Source organism: Falco peregrinus, chromosome 5, assembly GCF_023634155.1.
Source record: "Falco peregrinus isolate bFalPer1 chromosome 5, bFalPer1.pri, whole genome shotgun sequence".
Lineage (NCBI taxonomy): Eukaryota > Metazoa > Chordata > Aves > Falconiformes > Falconidae > Falco > Falco peregrinus.
The window spans coordinates 14,623,488-14,637,818 of NC_073725.1; positions in this window are offsets into that span (position 1 = coordinate 14,623,488).

A 14,331-nucleotide genomic window follows, 5' to 3' on the forward strand; every position below is an offset into this window, starting at 1 on the left:
GCTCACTGCTGGGGACCCATAACCATGCTGAGGGTGTGGAAGGAGACAATACCCCTCCACTGCCAGAGTGACTCTGGGCAAGTCTGAGCAGAAGGAAATCCTTGGCAGCATCCGTCACCCATCATTCAAGTGTTTAAGTGCTTTCCTATATCATCCTGCTCAGAGAAGACAGATGGCTTGCAGAGTGGGAATTTACTAAAGACAGCTATTAAATGATGACTGCCAGCCGCAAAGGTAGCCCCGCTCAGAGCAGCTGCCCAGGGGGCAGATCCACTGTGCTCCCCCAGCACATGGGTACACCACCACCCACCCTCACCCGCATTGCCATGGGGCACGAAGAATGGACAGCCTTTCACCCAGCCTCATGAGCCATTAGTGGCCATAATTCCTAGCAGACCCACACCAGCTTTGCGTCTGGAGTTGTTTCCACCAGGGATGCAGGGTTTTTTTCCTCCAAAATGACCTTCAAGGTGGGAGGACCATGACCCCACTGCATTGTGGCCCCCTGCGGACACCCTGAAGGCCACCCTGCTCAGCACCAGGGCAGGGATGCTCGAGGTGCCCCTGCAGACCTGCTTCCACACATTGCTCCTCATGAGTGGCTTGGGAAGCTCAAGCCAGGCACTGCAGAGGTGAGAAGGGGTACCATGTTCCCACAAACCATATGCAAGGGAATCACAGCAAATGCTGGGTCAGCTGAAGGCCAGGAGATGGAAACATGATACATCACCACATGGTGCTGGGTCCCTCCCTGCAGAGTCAGCAAAGTCCTCATAGCTGGCACACAAACCTTCCCACCAGCATGTCCAAAACCAAACCAGAAAATAACCAAGTTAAGTTGCGCAGGACGAAACTTTAAAACATGATGTACTTTTGCTAAATTTTGGGCAGTCTGCAAAGCTTCTGCCTCCAGGGGATAATTTATAGTCTTAATGGCGAGACAAGCATGATTTGCGCTAGCATAGCACAACACTCCAGCAGCAGCATCAAGGGGTGAAACGGTGTCAATACTGTTCACTCTGAGCACTAACTTTGAAGGCATGGTGCCAACATGCTTCTTTTAACTTCTAAAACAATGTTGCCTTCACAGTTCTTCCCAATTATCGCTACAATCTTGGGGCAGCAAACTATAAAACCCCTGAAACCCTCAAGCTCCACAACCTCTCCCTAGTAATAACCTGGCATGTGTTTGGCTCCAGGCCCTGCATCATCCCCTTGAGCTTTTTGTTTCTCAGGGGTGAGATGTCCTGTTTCTTGCTCAATCTCCCCCACCACGGCCCACTATTTCTGTTTTTGGGAGGCCTCTTACCCTGGAGGTGCTTCTCTGCCCATCCACAGGCTGAGCACAGCCTCTTCTCATGCACCCCATCATCCAAAAGACCATTTTCAGCAAAATCTTCAGCCAGTGCTGGAAACTGCTCTGCGTAATGAGAAAATGCCAGCACTTGTACCTAACAGTGCCATCCCCATTGCACTGACTGGTCCCGGTTGAGTTACAGACCAAACAAGTACAGCTGGACCATGGGCTTGTAAAAACCCTTCAGGAGTAGCCTACAAGAGCAACAATGCTTCCAGCATCCCCAATGTCCTGTTCAGCACCTTTATGGAGCACCTAGGCCAGGAGATGGAGGACACCATGGAGGAGATGGATGGCCATCACCTAGGTGAAGGACACCACACTATGGGGTGCAGCTGATGGGAAGGCAGGGCTGCTGCTTGGGGGGACCCAGAGAGGACACATGCCATGTCCTGAACCTGGGATGGATTAAAGCCCTGCAGGGTACCAGCAGGGACTTGCTTTTCCTGTAATGACACTGACCTTACCTCTAAATCATGGGAATTTCACTGAGAAAAAGGAAAGATTCACCATTTTCCTTGTTCCCACTGTGTAAATCTTTCAGCTTGTAGGAAGCTATATTGAGCTCTTGGTGAGGGCACTTTTCATCCTGATGCTACCTACAGCGCAGCTCAGGACCCCTCTGTTTTAATCCCAGAAGTGAAAAAAAAAAAAGCAGCATAAAACAAAACTGTCTCTAGGATGCCATACTTATTTTGCTTAAACAAACTAAAAGCTTTCAGATGGCTCATCCTTCTCCTGTTTAAGTTCAGAGTCAGGGCTTTTACTGCAGACTCCTGCATTTGGCTGGATCTTCTACTTCTTGGAAATGTATCTCCTAAAAGATTGCTGGTTGTCTCTCAGGACATGTCACCGAGACACACGGGTCTGCTGCCATTTACATTGTGCAAACTTCTCCATTACTTTTCACCACTAAATGCCTTACATTAAGTGATACCAACCTGCACCCAAACCATCTAGGTCACTGCGAACCCAAAACAGCACCTTATGTTCACAGGGGACAGCGAGGATCTGAGTAGCTCTGAATGCATAACTGTCCTGCTAGCATCATGGGACAAGGGAGGTCCTCCTCATCTTCCCTCCTCTCTGTCCACCCATTCATCTAACCCTCACACCTAAGTGAGAGCAGCACAACCTAGAAATCCTGCCAGCGATGTCAAGGAGGGAGAGCAGCAGTTCTGCACAGCTCGCTCCCTCGCTCCCCCACTGCTGCGCAGGATCCTGCCAGGTTTCCCTTTTCTCCCTCCCCTCGTCCCAGTTTCCTACCCAGCCTATTGCGCTCGGCTCCAGAAGTTTTCAGAGCAGCTTCCCTATCTGCCTGCTGAAACAGCATGAAGGGGGCCCCTTCCCCGGTGAAACAGATGTGGCTTGCCTTTGTGCAACATCTGTGCCTCATGCCCCCGTTCATATTGAACAGTCTTGCCTTTGTTCATGAGGGCTGTGCAGGAGATGCTTTAGAGGGGGGCAGCAGGCTGTGACCCGCAGGCTGGACTCCTTCCCTGCAAGTCCCACACACAAACTGCCTCGAAACGCCTGGGTTTCTTCTGGTGAAAAACACCACGCTGTGTTCCCCGCAGCGCTCGGCAGCTGACAGTCCTCTGTGCTCACAGTTCCAGCTGCAGCCAGTGGCTCACACTGATGTTTCCTGTGGGATTCCCAAACCTGGGGATGCAAGAGCTGGAACCTGGGAGTAACCATGGATCCCCTTCTTACAACCCCCTCGCCTCAGCAGCTTCTCCTGCTCCACCTCTGGGCTGCTCACAAGCTTTGACTGGGCATCCCCAGTGGGGCTGCGCTGCTTGGGCTCCTCTGAATAATAGCAGCAAAGAGCAGAAGTGCTAGAAAGCCACATCTTTTTTTGCAACGTGTTTGAGGCTGCATTTAATATGAGGAGGAATACATTAAAATAAAATCACATTTTCTTTCCTCTCGATCTTGATGAGTTTACCAATGCTGCTGCTGAGTGCTTGAGAAGCTGCTAAAATTCTTACACGCTTTGGCACTCAGTCCCATTTTATTTATTTTACTGGGGGTCACATTTTTTCTATATTTTGGGGAGGGGGCGTATTTTGATCCACTGATTTTCAGTTTTCAATTCCAACTGGTGGATGAGCACTGGGGAATGGGAGGGCTTGCTCCGCGCCTGATGAGGGCTCACAAAACCCGCTTCAGGGTGGCAATAACGGGCAGTGCCAGGTTCCCTTGTCAGCATTTCAGTGGAGGTTGCCCAAGCCGGCTGGTTGGGTTTCCCCAAGCTGGCTGTCAGGTTTTTTCCCTTCCTGGAGAGCAGGAAAGCACATTCGTGGGATTCCAAAGGGGAGGGAGGAGAAGGACAGTGGGGCCTTTCAGCCCTGCGGGCTTTCTTCAAAACAGAATTGTTCATGCAAGCCCTGGCTGCAGCTGCAGAAAGGTAGCCCTGTTATTCCTTGTTTAAGCCATTGCTTCTCCAACAGGAAAAAAGGGAAAGAAATCTCTTTGCTGCTTGGCTCCGAATGTCGCCTGTGTCCTGCAGACCCCATCCTGGGCAAAGCCTGCCAGCAGCCGCTCTCGCCTCGCAGCAAACCCCACAGGGTGAGCGAGCCGAGCAAACATGGTACAAGCACCGGTGCAGCCCAGCTCCCAGAAAAGGGGCTTTTCCTTCAAGGCAAGGCAAATAGCTGCAGGCAGGCTGGACTTATTGAGCATTTGAAACAGAAGCGGTAATTAAGGCATTTGGCATCTGTGCCAGGAGGATTAATAAAGTGTAATCAGTCCCTCTTATATAGACTGCCTCATATGAGGTGAACGACACAGCAGTTGGAAATTACTTGCTGGCACATTTTGAACCCTGAAGAAAGAAGATGTTTCTGTAATGCAGTCATGCCCCAGCACCCACTGCTCCAGCAGGTCAGGCACATACAGCAGCCGGATCCAACAAGCAGCCGGCTGCAAGTGCACGCTCTGTGCTAACAGCAGAGCTCACAGCTGGGATCTCTCTGGCTTTCTGCAAGTGGTCACTCTCCTGGTGATTTTGAAAGAAGTAAAAAATAATCTCGAGTATCTTGCTTAGGGTTTTGCTGCAATTGAAGCAACAAGATAATCGGCTCAGGGCACAGCCTGAATTTATCCCTCATGACCGTCACTGCCCTGCCTACAGGTGCCCAGAGCAAACCCAGATTACAAGTGAAATCAAAGCAATCAATATGGGCGCCCACAAGGAGGAAGGGACTGCAGGAGCAGACCTTTCCTTGCCAAGGGAAAATGAAAATTCTGGCAAAAAATGAATAGCCCGCTCTTGCAGGGGAGACCGCATCAGGTACCTGGCACAGCCCATATACTCTTTGAAAAGCTTCATAGTGAAGGCTCATACAGGAGAGCATTACTGTGGATGACAGGCTGGTGAAGGGAGAGCTGCCTCACTTTTTTCTTTGACAGAGAGTTATCTCCAGTCCCAAAATGGTGACACAAGCCCTGGTCTTGTCTATTCTTCCTGCCGTTGAATGTCAAGAAACTCCAAACAGCATAGCAAACTGTAGAATGGAAAGCATAAAGCACAACAGCAGCGTCCCCATACACACAAACACTCACAGACTAGTGAAGACTGTCACAGCCTTACTGCTCCCAGAGATGCTCTGAGCCATCACCACACTCTCGGGGATGTAAAAACCTTTCAGTGACACAAGTGACACCAAAGCACCAGTTTCTGGCAGCAGCACCAGGCGCCTCCTCAGCTCATCCATTTGCAATCCCTGCCCAACACAAGCTTTGCAAGGGCTGAGGCAGCAGTGCAGAGACAGAGCCCCCCTGCCCCAGTTCAACCCCCCCGGCATGATGCTCCGGCTGTCCCCCAGCAGGACGGCAGTAGTGGGGAGGGGTGGGGACCCTGTCCCAGCTCAGCTGGCTCATGCTTGCTCAGATGGGTCTGCAAGCCAGTCGCCAAGGGATGTCTCAAACCTGAGCACTAAAACTAGGCAACATGAAAAACCACCCTAAGGTTTGGAACGTGCCCTGGATGCAGGGAAATCTCTGAATGCCAATGGAAACACAACATTTCACAGGCGGGGGGGAGGCAGAAGCTTCCCCTTGCCAAACAGGCTGGTTTTGTGACTTTTTGATGAAAGCACTGTGCTTTTGGGGGACCAAATGGAAAGTGCGGAGGGGCTCTTCATGCTCTCCGTATCTATCTGCACTTTACTGCCTTCACCCCATGCTCTTCACCTGCCTGAAGCAATGCCACCTGGGCTCTTAAAAAAAGTGGGGTTTCAGCTGAGGAAGCGTAATCACCTCCCTGGCTGACAGCGCTGCCTTTACAGACATCCTTACAACCTGCTTTGTCCACCCCTAGTGCTATTAAGAACAGACATGCGCTGAAGCAGGTCCCTGCTTGCCTCACCATGCCCCAACCCACCCAAGGGTCCCACTCGACTTGCCCCCACAACAGAGACAGATGGGAAATGGCCTCACACTTCATCCATGGGGTTGGGGTCCCTGAGCAGACCCAGCGCCGCTTCCCACTGCCAGCTAGGCAAGGAAACCCCTAAATCCTACCATGTCTTGCAGCACTGGCCAACACAGTCCTCCTCGTGTGCTTCACCACCTGCAGGCAACGTGGCACGCGGTCACCTCCTGAGCTGGGTGCCAGCTGCCTGCGGCACTTCAATGCAGCACCAGGAACCCACACAAAATACAAAAATTAAACAAATAGCAATAATAAAGAAAAATCCTCCAGCAGCTACTCAGCCCGTCTCCTCTCCCCAAGCCGCTAAGGACAGCTGGGGGCTGTCACCCTGGGGTGCCCCTCCATGCGCTCTGCAATCCCTGCTGCCCAATTCCATAATGCTGGGGGCTGTCGGGTCCCTGCCACGCCACGCCGTCAGGCAGCTCTGGTTCCCCCCTGGGCGGGAGGACACCCTTCAAACTTCAGCTGCGAGTTTTCAAACTCTGCCTCATCCCAGACCCACCTCCCTGTGGGGAGGGGAGCTGAGAGGCTGGGAAGGGGGGAACAGGCATTTGAAGAGTCTCTTTTTCACAATAAAAGCCCTTCTTGCTCCTTTTTTCTTTTTTTTTTAATATCGAAGGCTGATTTGAGTTAGGAGGCACAGGTAAAGGTTGAAGACACACGTGCTTCTCCCAAACCTGTTTGCTCCTGATGACCCTGGTGCCACAAGCAGAGGGACAAACAGAGCCCCAGGGACCACAGGTCTGCTCGTGGGTGCCCAAGAAAATGCCCTTTGGAAGTTTTCATTAACGTTGCTTTGCCTTTCAGTAACAGTCCAGCAAACAGCTGTGCTGCATCAGTGCCTGCGCAGCCCTAAAAGATTTCTTATCTGCTTAAAAGGGATTAATGCATTAAACCCATTTGTAGGGTGCTCAGGCACCTGCTTTCCAGGAGAGGGGTGACCCAGGGGGAAGTAGACCATCACAGCCACTGGCATGGCACGGCGAGCCCCGCTGTGCCTGGCCAGTGCAGCTCCCCCCCAGCACCTGGGTGCAAGGCGCATCCTAAATGCCACTTCCTCAGACCTCTGGGACAAGAGGGGCTGGAGGCAAGGCTTTGGAAAGCAATGCATTTCCGTAGCCCTCCATGGCCAAGCAGGGTATACAGGGAGCTGCCAGGCTGTCAAGTATTTGGGTTTTTTCATATAACCTTTCCCTTCCAGCTATGGGCTATGGCCAAGCAAAACCCATCAGTCTCTCACTGTGGCAACTCATGCTGTCAACTGCCCCAGCCCCACACCAGTAACAGCCCCCACCAGCAAGGCTTGGGGACAAAAGGAAGCCCTCCATCTCAGGTGTGTGGGATTTCCAGCTCTCCAACCTGTGCAACTACCTCAACCACAAAACTGTAAAACAAACTGGGCTGATCGGCACTGTTCTTTACTGATATTCATATTTTAAAAGATCTGACAAAGGCACAGTACAAACTATTGTGAGGGGTATTGAAGATACTGTCTAAAAAGAGATGGGGATGAAGCTGAAGGAAACGGGGCCAAGTGACTTGAGCAAGGCAGCACAGGAGGGCAGTGGCAGAGCCCAGGAGGAGGCTCCTGTGTCCCCAAGCCCTACTCTAGCTCACTGACCCTGCATGGTCCCACAGCAACGTTCCACAGGGCTGCGCAAAGCGTTGGGCGTAAGCAAGATGGCAACATGATGCTGTGCCCAGTGCGGGCTTCTGCTAGTCCCAGCACCCCAGCCTTCACATCCCCTTGGTTCACCAAGTGCACTTTATTTTCAATATGATACATCTCCCAACCCCTTTCATTGCAACTCAAAACTAGCTAAGAAAAAAGGTGGATTGAAGGTTACCTACAAAAGCAGCAAGTCTGGTTTCAGCTTCAGCACGCTCCCCTCCATGCTGCTCGTAAGGATGGGGTACGGAAACCAAGCCCTGCATCCCCCCCACAGCTGCCGCTGAGCTCCCTGACCCCCCAGCAGTCCTGAGCACTGCAGCGTTGCACATGTTAAAACATTTTCCTTGAGGCCAGTCCCCTGGGGCAGCTAACAGCCCAGTATTTCTGATATAATTCATAATATTAGGTAATTAGCAATAACCCAATGTTAGGTTCAGTGCAAAGATGGGCCGAGCCCGTGGCTGCTGGGCAGGCAGCAGCCGAGAGCTGGAGCAGGGAGGTGCAGGGCTCCCGAGGCTGAACCCAGCGCATCACGACTCATTGGTGGCACCTCACTTTGCAAGCATTTGCTTTCATCTCCCTTTCTTAATTTTGAAATGATTCAATTTATATGCAATTTTCTGTCAAAATTAATCCTGTCAGTGCAGCAGTATTGCAAGCCTTGACTGACAGGCCAAGCGCTCCGGCTGGTCTCTCTGGATTGCCTCTCCGTACAAATAACTGTTTAAAATGCACACCTGACATTTGAGGAATTTTCTGTCAGAAACAGGCATGGATGGCTGCTGTGGGAGGCAAACTTAAGGGATCAGTGGCCGAACCAGTATGATAAATCCACCGAGCCTTGAAACAAATGCTCCCATCTTGGCATTTTGAAATTTCAGTTTCATTTCCCCCCTCCTTCTTCCCCTGGAGAAGTTTTTTTTAGTGATTTTCACAGCGTGAAAGTCATGGTAAAAAGGCAGCAAGATCAGCAAGAGAACCAAGTGCATGATGAGCCCATTTCCTGAGGAGCCCCAGGAAGCTCCCCCAGATCCATAGGGCCACACCACGCTGTACCGGAGCTGGACAGTCCCAAGCACTGTCAGCACAGCCCCGGCCCCCATCGGTAGAATCCCTGCTGCTTCGTTCTGCAAAACCTGTGATTACCTGAATAGTGGAAACTGCTTTTCTTCTCTTTTTTCTTTTCTATCCCCTGACTGACTCTGCTCACGCTTTCACAGCTGTCCCTACAGCTCAAAACAGAGCTCACTCGCTTGCTCACATGTAGATTTCCATGAGGTTTCCCTGATTTTAACTGAGGCCAGTCCTTCGATCAGATCCACTCCACCTCTGCAGGACGAGGAATGGTCCCTGCTCCAAGAAACTCCCACCTGGTGTAGACAGCAAGGGACACAGAGGACAGCAGGGGGGTGGAACTGCACCCAGCTTACAGGCCAAACACAAGCCTCCAGAACAGTCACATCTCATGCTAAGGCCTCAGGGCAGATGAGCTACGATTTCCAGTATCAGAGGTCTCCCGAGTCTGCTCCCTCTCACCTTGGACTTAGGCAAGAGGACAAGCTGTTTTGCCCCTGCTGCAAGGCATGGGGCAGCAGCAAGGGGAGCTCCCCTGAGGCTCATGCTAGACCATACATACAGATAGTTCCTCAACTTGCTGGTGTCACCGGGCAGATCCAGCTTAGCTAGGAGCAAGTACTTCGGAGAGCCGCGACCTTTCCCTGAAGGAAAAGCAGTAGTGAGGCAAAGCCCAAGGAAAACGATGGAGAACAAAGGTGGCCATGGGTGCTGGTGTACCCACAGCAGCACAGAGGTGGCTGTGCTCCCCAAAATGCCACCACTACAGACATTAGCAAAAGCTTCTGGCATAACCCTGCCTCCATTTCATAAGCTGACTTGCCTTTCCCTTGCTTGTCCTCTTAAAGAAATACCTGTTGCAGAAGGATGGAAATGGACTCATCGGTTGTGGGGGTTTTCCCCATAATTTTTTTTTCTTTCGCTTTCCGTCCCAGTGGTCCTGCACCCATTTCTTCCTTGGGAGCTAAAGACAGGAAGAGGCGAGAAGACAGATTTCAAGAGCTGACAAAGAACAGAAAGCTGTTCTGCTCCTAAGAAAGTAAAGTGGAAGGGTTTTCTTCTCCCCTTTAGAAAAGTGTGAGGCTTTAATGGGTTTGACAGACTATGAATATGACTCTCCATGTATGCCAAGATAATTATAAGCTTGAATGGATTTCTGAGACCCAAACCCCACCCAGATAAATCACTGCCTATCAACCACCGATTACTAACAAGCTGCTCAGAAAGCCTTCAGATTTCTGTTCCCCCACCCTGCTATCTCTCTGATGTGTTGGTAATGGACCTTGACACTTTCCTAAGGAACAGGTTATAGAGGAGACCCTGATACTTCAGGCCGTCTTTGCAGCAGCTGTGAAAAAGATGGGAAATTAAGGCTGTTAAGGATCAAGCGGAATGGGGAGAGAGCTGGGCTCCTGCTCAGCACTGTGGGTCTGCGTTTGGTGCTGGGACCCAGAAGGCACTGAGAAGCAGGTGAGCTGCAAAATGCATCTGGTTTCGAAGTACCTGTGCCCCACTTCCCCAGCCATTGTCCCTAAAGGAGACGAGTCAGAGTCCCTCACATAAAGAAAATGCTGGATGTGGGCGATTTCTTTCAATGCATTGTGTGTGGGAGCAGACTCTTGTGCCTCAGGTTTTCCTCATTGTTCACATGGAAATAAGCCCACCCAGGTCACTTACAGAATGCACTGAGTTTTCGCAAATACGCTGAAGAAGCAGCACACCCCCAGGTTGATAATTAGAGTAAATTAATGCTGCCAGGATGCTTTTGTCACCATTTGTCTGACTCAAGACAAAAGGCAGGGGGTCACATCCTGAAGGGAGAGAAATTCTTTGTAAGCAGCATTTAAGATGACGGAGAAAACAGTAACATCTGCAGAGGAACTATACGTTCCCTGAGTGTGCAGGCTTTATGCCTCCCACAAATACCTATTGTATCCTCCTTGCTATCATCACTCAAACAAGTATACGGAGGAAGGGACAAGGAGTTATTAAGTCCTGCAGAGGTGATTACTCATTCCTCTAGCTTATATTTGAGATAAATGCTAGAAACTCTGAATAGCTTGTCAGGCTGCACTATTTTTTTTGCAGGACATGAACTGTGATAATTCAAATGAGTTAGGGTTTTCTTTACATTTTTTCATTTCTCAGGGCTATTTTTAAAGCTCTCCCATCTTCAGCCCGAAATAGTTCTTACCACCTCTGTCCTGTGTCCAACACATTTAATGAGTTATTGAAGAAGCAACTATTTGCTAGCCTGCTCCCTCAGAAAAGGCAGCTTTTGTTACCACTCTGCGTCGCCAAAGGTCTGTCAGCCTCCATCCTCCACCAGCTTTTGGAAATGACTGAACTTCAGCCCTGTGTGAAAGCAGACAGCTGCTGAGAGCCTGCCTATGTCACGACAACCCAAGCCCATGGGAAAGGGCAAGCCTGCCCAGGGTGGCATGACACGGGTGCCCCATAGGACACCCGTTCCTCTGGGTTCCCTCGCTCCCAGCAGCTGGTACAGCAACTTGAACTTCAACACTGAGTTTCTACCTGTATCTCACCCTAGACATCTCTGTCCTCACAGTCTGTCCTTCCTGAGGCAGATCCCCCTGTCTCAATACAAGCCTTACCTTTTCTTCCTCTCTCTTTCTCCTTCCTAGATACAAACCCCAGTACCCAGATGAATCTGAAACACCATTTTCTTGGACAGTTACCATGTAAATCAAGGGATTCAGATTTCTGTTATTTACTATCCCACTAATCCTGCACCATCTGCAAACTTTACTAGCAAATAAATGCATGCGTGTGTCTGTGTATCCTCAGCTCAGTCATTGTTTAAAAATACTGGATGTTGGATGAAGAACAATTCCAGCCCACAGCGTAAAAAACCTTTAGCACTGATGTCTCATTTTGGGTTCTGTTGTTGAAACAGTTTCTCATCTGATATGTAACGCAGTCCTAATCAAAATGGCATATGGTGCTGCGCCCGTTGCCTTGGAGACACCCAAATGTGCCCTGCCAGCACAGATGCCATGGTCTCCTCAGGAAGGGAACAAATTTGTCTGACTATGAAACCATGTTAGCTGGTGATCGTTACACTCTCTGCTCCTCGCTCCTTCTTGGCAAAGACTTTGTTTAGCCACTCACCCATGCTTCGACACTCACAGAAACTGGCTAGGAAAAACCACAGACAAGCCTCAGAAAAGTCCACTGGAAACTGTGCGTAGCATCACAGGAAAAAAAAAGTCCTGAATAGTTGTAAAACTCTGCTCATGGCTCAAATGACTCAGGCTTAGAGGGGCTAAGAACGAGCACCGAAGGTTCAGAGAGCTGCTTGGCTCATCCCCTCGGCCACTTGAGCAGGAGTCGACCAAGCTCATCTTAGCTGGGAGGTGCTTTGGGAGAGGCGAGGAGCCGTGGTGGGGCTCTGCAGGGGACAGCCCAGCTCCTCCCCACCCGCTTTCACACCTCGTAGGCAGGACCAGGGTGAACGCAGCTTTTCCTGCGCCATCCCCAGCTCTGCGTGTGCCCTGAAACTGCAGCTGGATGACTTCTGGGAAGCACAGTGGGTGCCAGGCAGGAGCATGGAGCTGCACTGCCTGCGATTCATGTTAGCACAACTGGTGCAGTCAGCATGGGTGCAGCACGCCCCAGAGAGCATGATTGTGCTCTGAGACCTTTCCCGAGACAGAAAGCTTGTTTCCTACCTCTGTGTGTGAACAAGCCAGACGCTGAGGGCAGAGTCTCCTGGATTCACTGCAGATGTGCCAGTGTCCAAGCGCAGGGGGCATCAAGCTAAAACGAGGCTTCATTTCCCTCAAAACATCTCAGCAAACCTCCAGCTCTAACCCGCAGGATCAGACAGAAACAAGGGAAAAATGAACACAAGCTGATGCAAAGAACATTTCCCTCTCCCCCCCCGCCCTAAAAAAAAAAAACCAAAACAAAAAAAAAAAGAGAGAAAAAGCAACAATCTGTTTCTTTTCCTGGAAGGAGTTACTAGCATATGCTTGACTCAGATCCACGAAGACACTGTATTGTCTGTGCATATACCTTTGCATTAGGGAAAGTCCTCTGTCACCATGATGGTAGGATGGGAGAAAACGTCTGAAGCTTTGAATTGTGGCTGCAGAAAATAGGGCCTGACCAACATATGGGCTCATGAATCTTTCCTGACAGCCCTGCAGTTACAGAAGCAAGAAGTGAAGCCTCTTCGTTATAAACTGGTCATGAATAAGTTTAGGCTGACAGTTAGAAAGTTTCTAATGATCAGATTAATTAAGTTCAGGGAGCTTTCAGACAGGAGGAAGGGAACCCTCTGTTGCACCCCAGTAGAGCAGTGTAAGAGAGGGGAATCTTGAAAGCTTGGAGCATTCGCCCTGTCCATGCCCCCAGGGATTGTTTTGTATCATCTCCTAAAGACAATACATCATCATAAGATGATACAAAGCAATAGTCCTGGAGCCAAGCTCCTCGCAGGCTTTGAGTAGTACGGTCAGAAAGAAAGGTCAGATTGTCAGGAGCTGCCTTGCTCCAAGCTGTAGGTCCTCTTCCAAGGGCCGTAAGGACACCAAATTTCCTGCCTGAGCAGCGATCCAGGGTTGTTGGCAGTGCCTGTGACCTTGGGCACTCTCATTCTATGGCATGGCTCTGGGACTTCCTTCTGCCCACAATCTCCGATTTGCTATAGGATGCTAGAATGTGTTTTGCACCATGCAGCGTGTGGATGCTTTTAAGTGTCATACTGGAATAATTGTCCTATGACACAATTGCCCACACTGACGCTTAAGTGCAACTCAGATGGTCCTTCAAATACCAAGTCATGGCACTCTGAATGAGGACTCAATGTAACTCAGCCCCTTTCCATGGACTCCTCTGTGAATTAACATTTTCTCACCTTCACCTCCAAGCTTACACCTGTTAAGGATGTCACATGGTGTCACGGTGCTTAATAGTAGCTCCTGTCTCAAGCACTGGTTAGTCCTCACAGTAGGAGACTGGTTTGAAACACTAAATAGAGCAGTTTTCTATCCAGCAGCAGTGATTTTCGGGAATTTGTTAGTACAAGGTTGTGGAGGAAGGTGGCATGAGCAGAGTCAAAACGCTGAACAAATGCACAGACAGTAGAACAAAAAAGAGACACTAAGAGGAACGGACAGGCATGCCTCCTCTAGCACCCTAATCCCGCCACTGTAGATGCTGGGGAATTGCAAGAGGAGGGACTAAACTCACATCCTCTCCCTACACATCATCTCCCATCGGCAGCATCAGAGACCCAGACAGGGGTTAGATGGGTTGCTGGTCTGACCCAGCAGAGCACCACTTGTGCTCCCAGCAGGGCTGCCGGCAAAGTCTAGTGCAGTTTGGTGCCGATGAGAAAGGTTAGCGCAGCCACAACCAAGCAGTCATTGCTACCTGCCAACTGATTTATGCATGCCTTTGCTTTCTGAAGAGCAACCAACACTATCTGGTGAGCAGGGGGGACCAAGGAGAACAAAGGGAGCCAGAGGACCACATCACTGAGCCACGACAGGGACCGTGCCCCACTTCTTGTGAAGCTATGGGTTGAAGAAGCACACCAACCCCCACATTTCCTGGTGTCCATCCCTTGTGCCCCAACACCTGCCTCTCACTCAAACAGAACCGTGGCACTGTCAGCAGAGGCCAGGCACACCCACTGCACCAACATCTCCCCTTCCAAGGTCACGTTCAGGTGGCTGGGAGTTGAGGAAGCCTGCTCACATCTGGGGTGAGGACCTGCATGCATCGCCAGCAGCAGCAGCTTGCCAGCCTCCCCCTGGACCC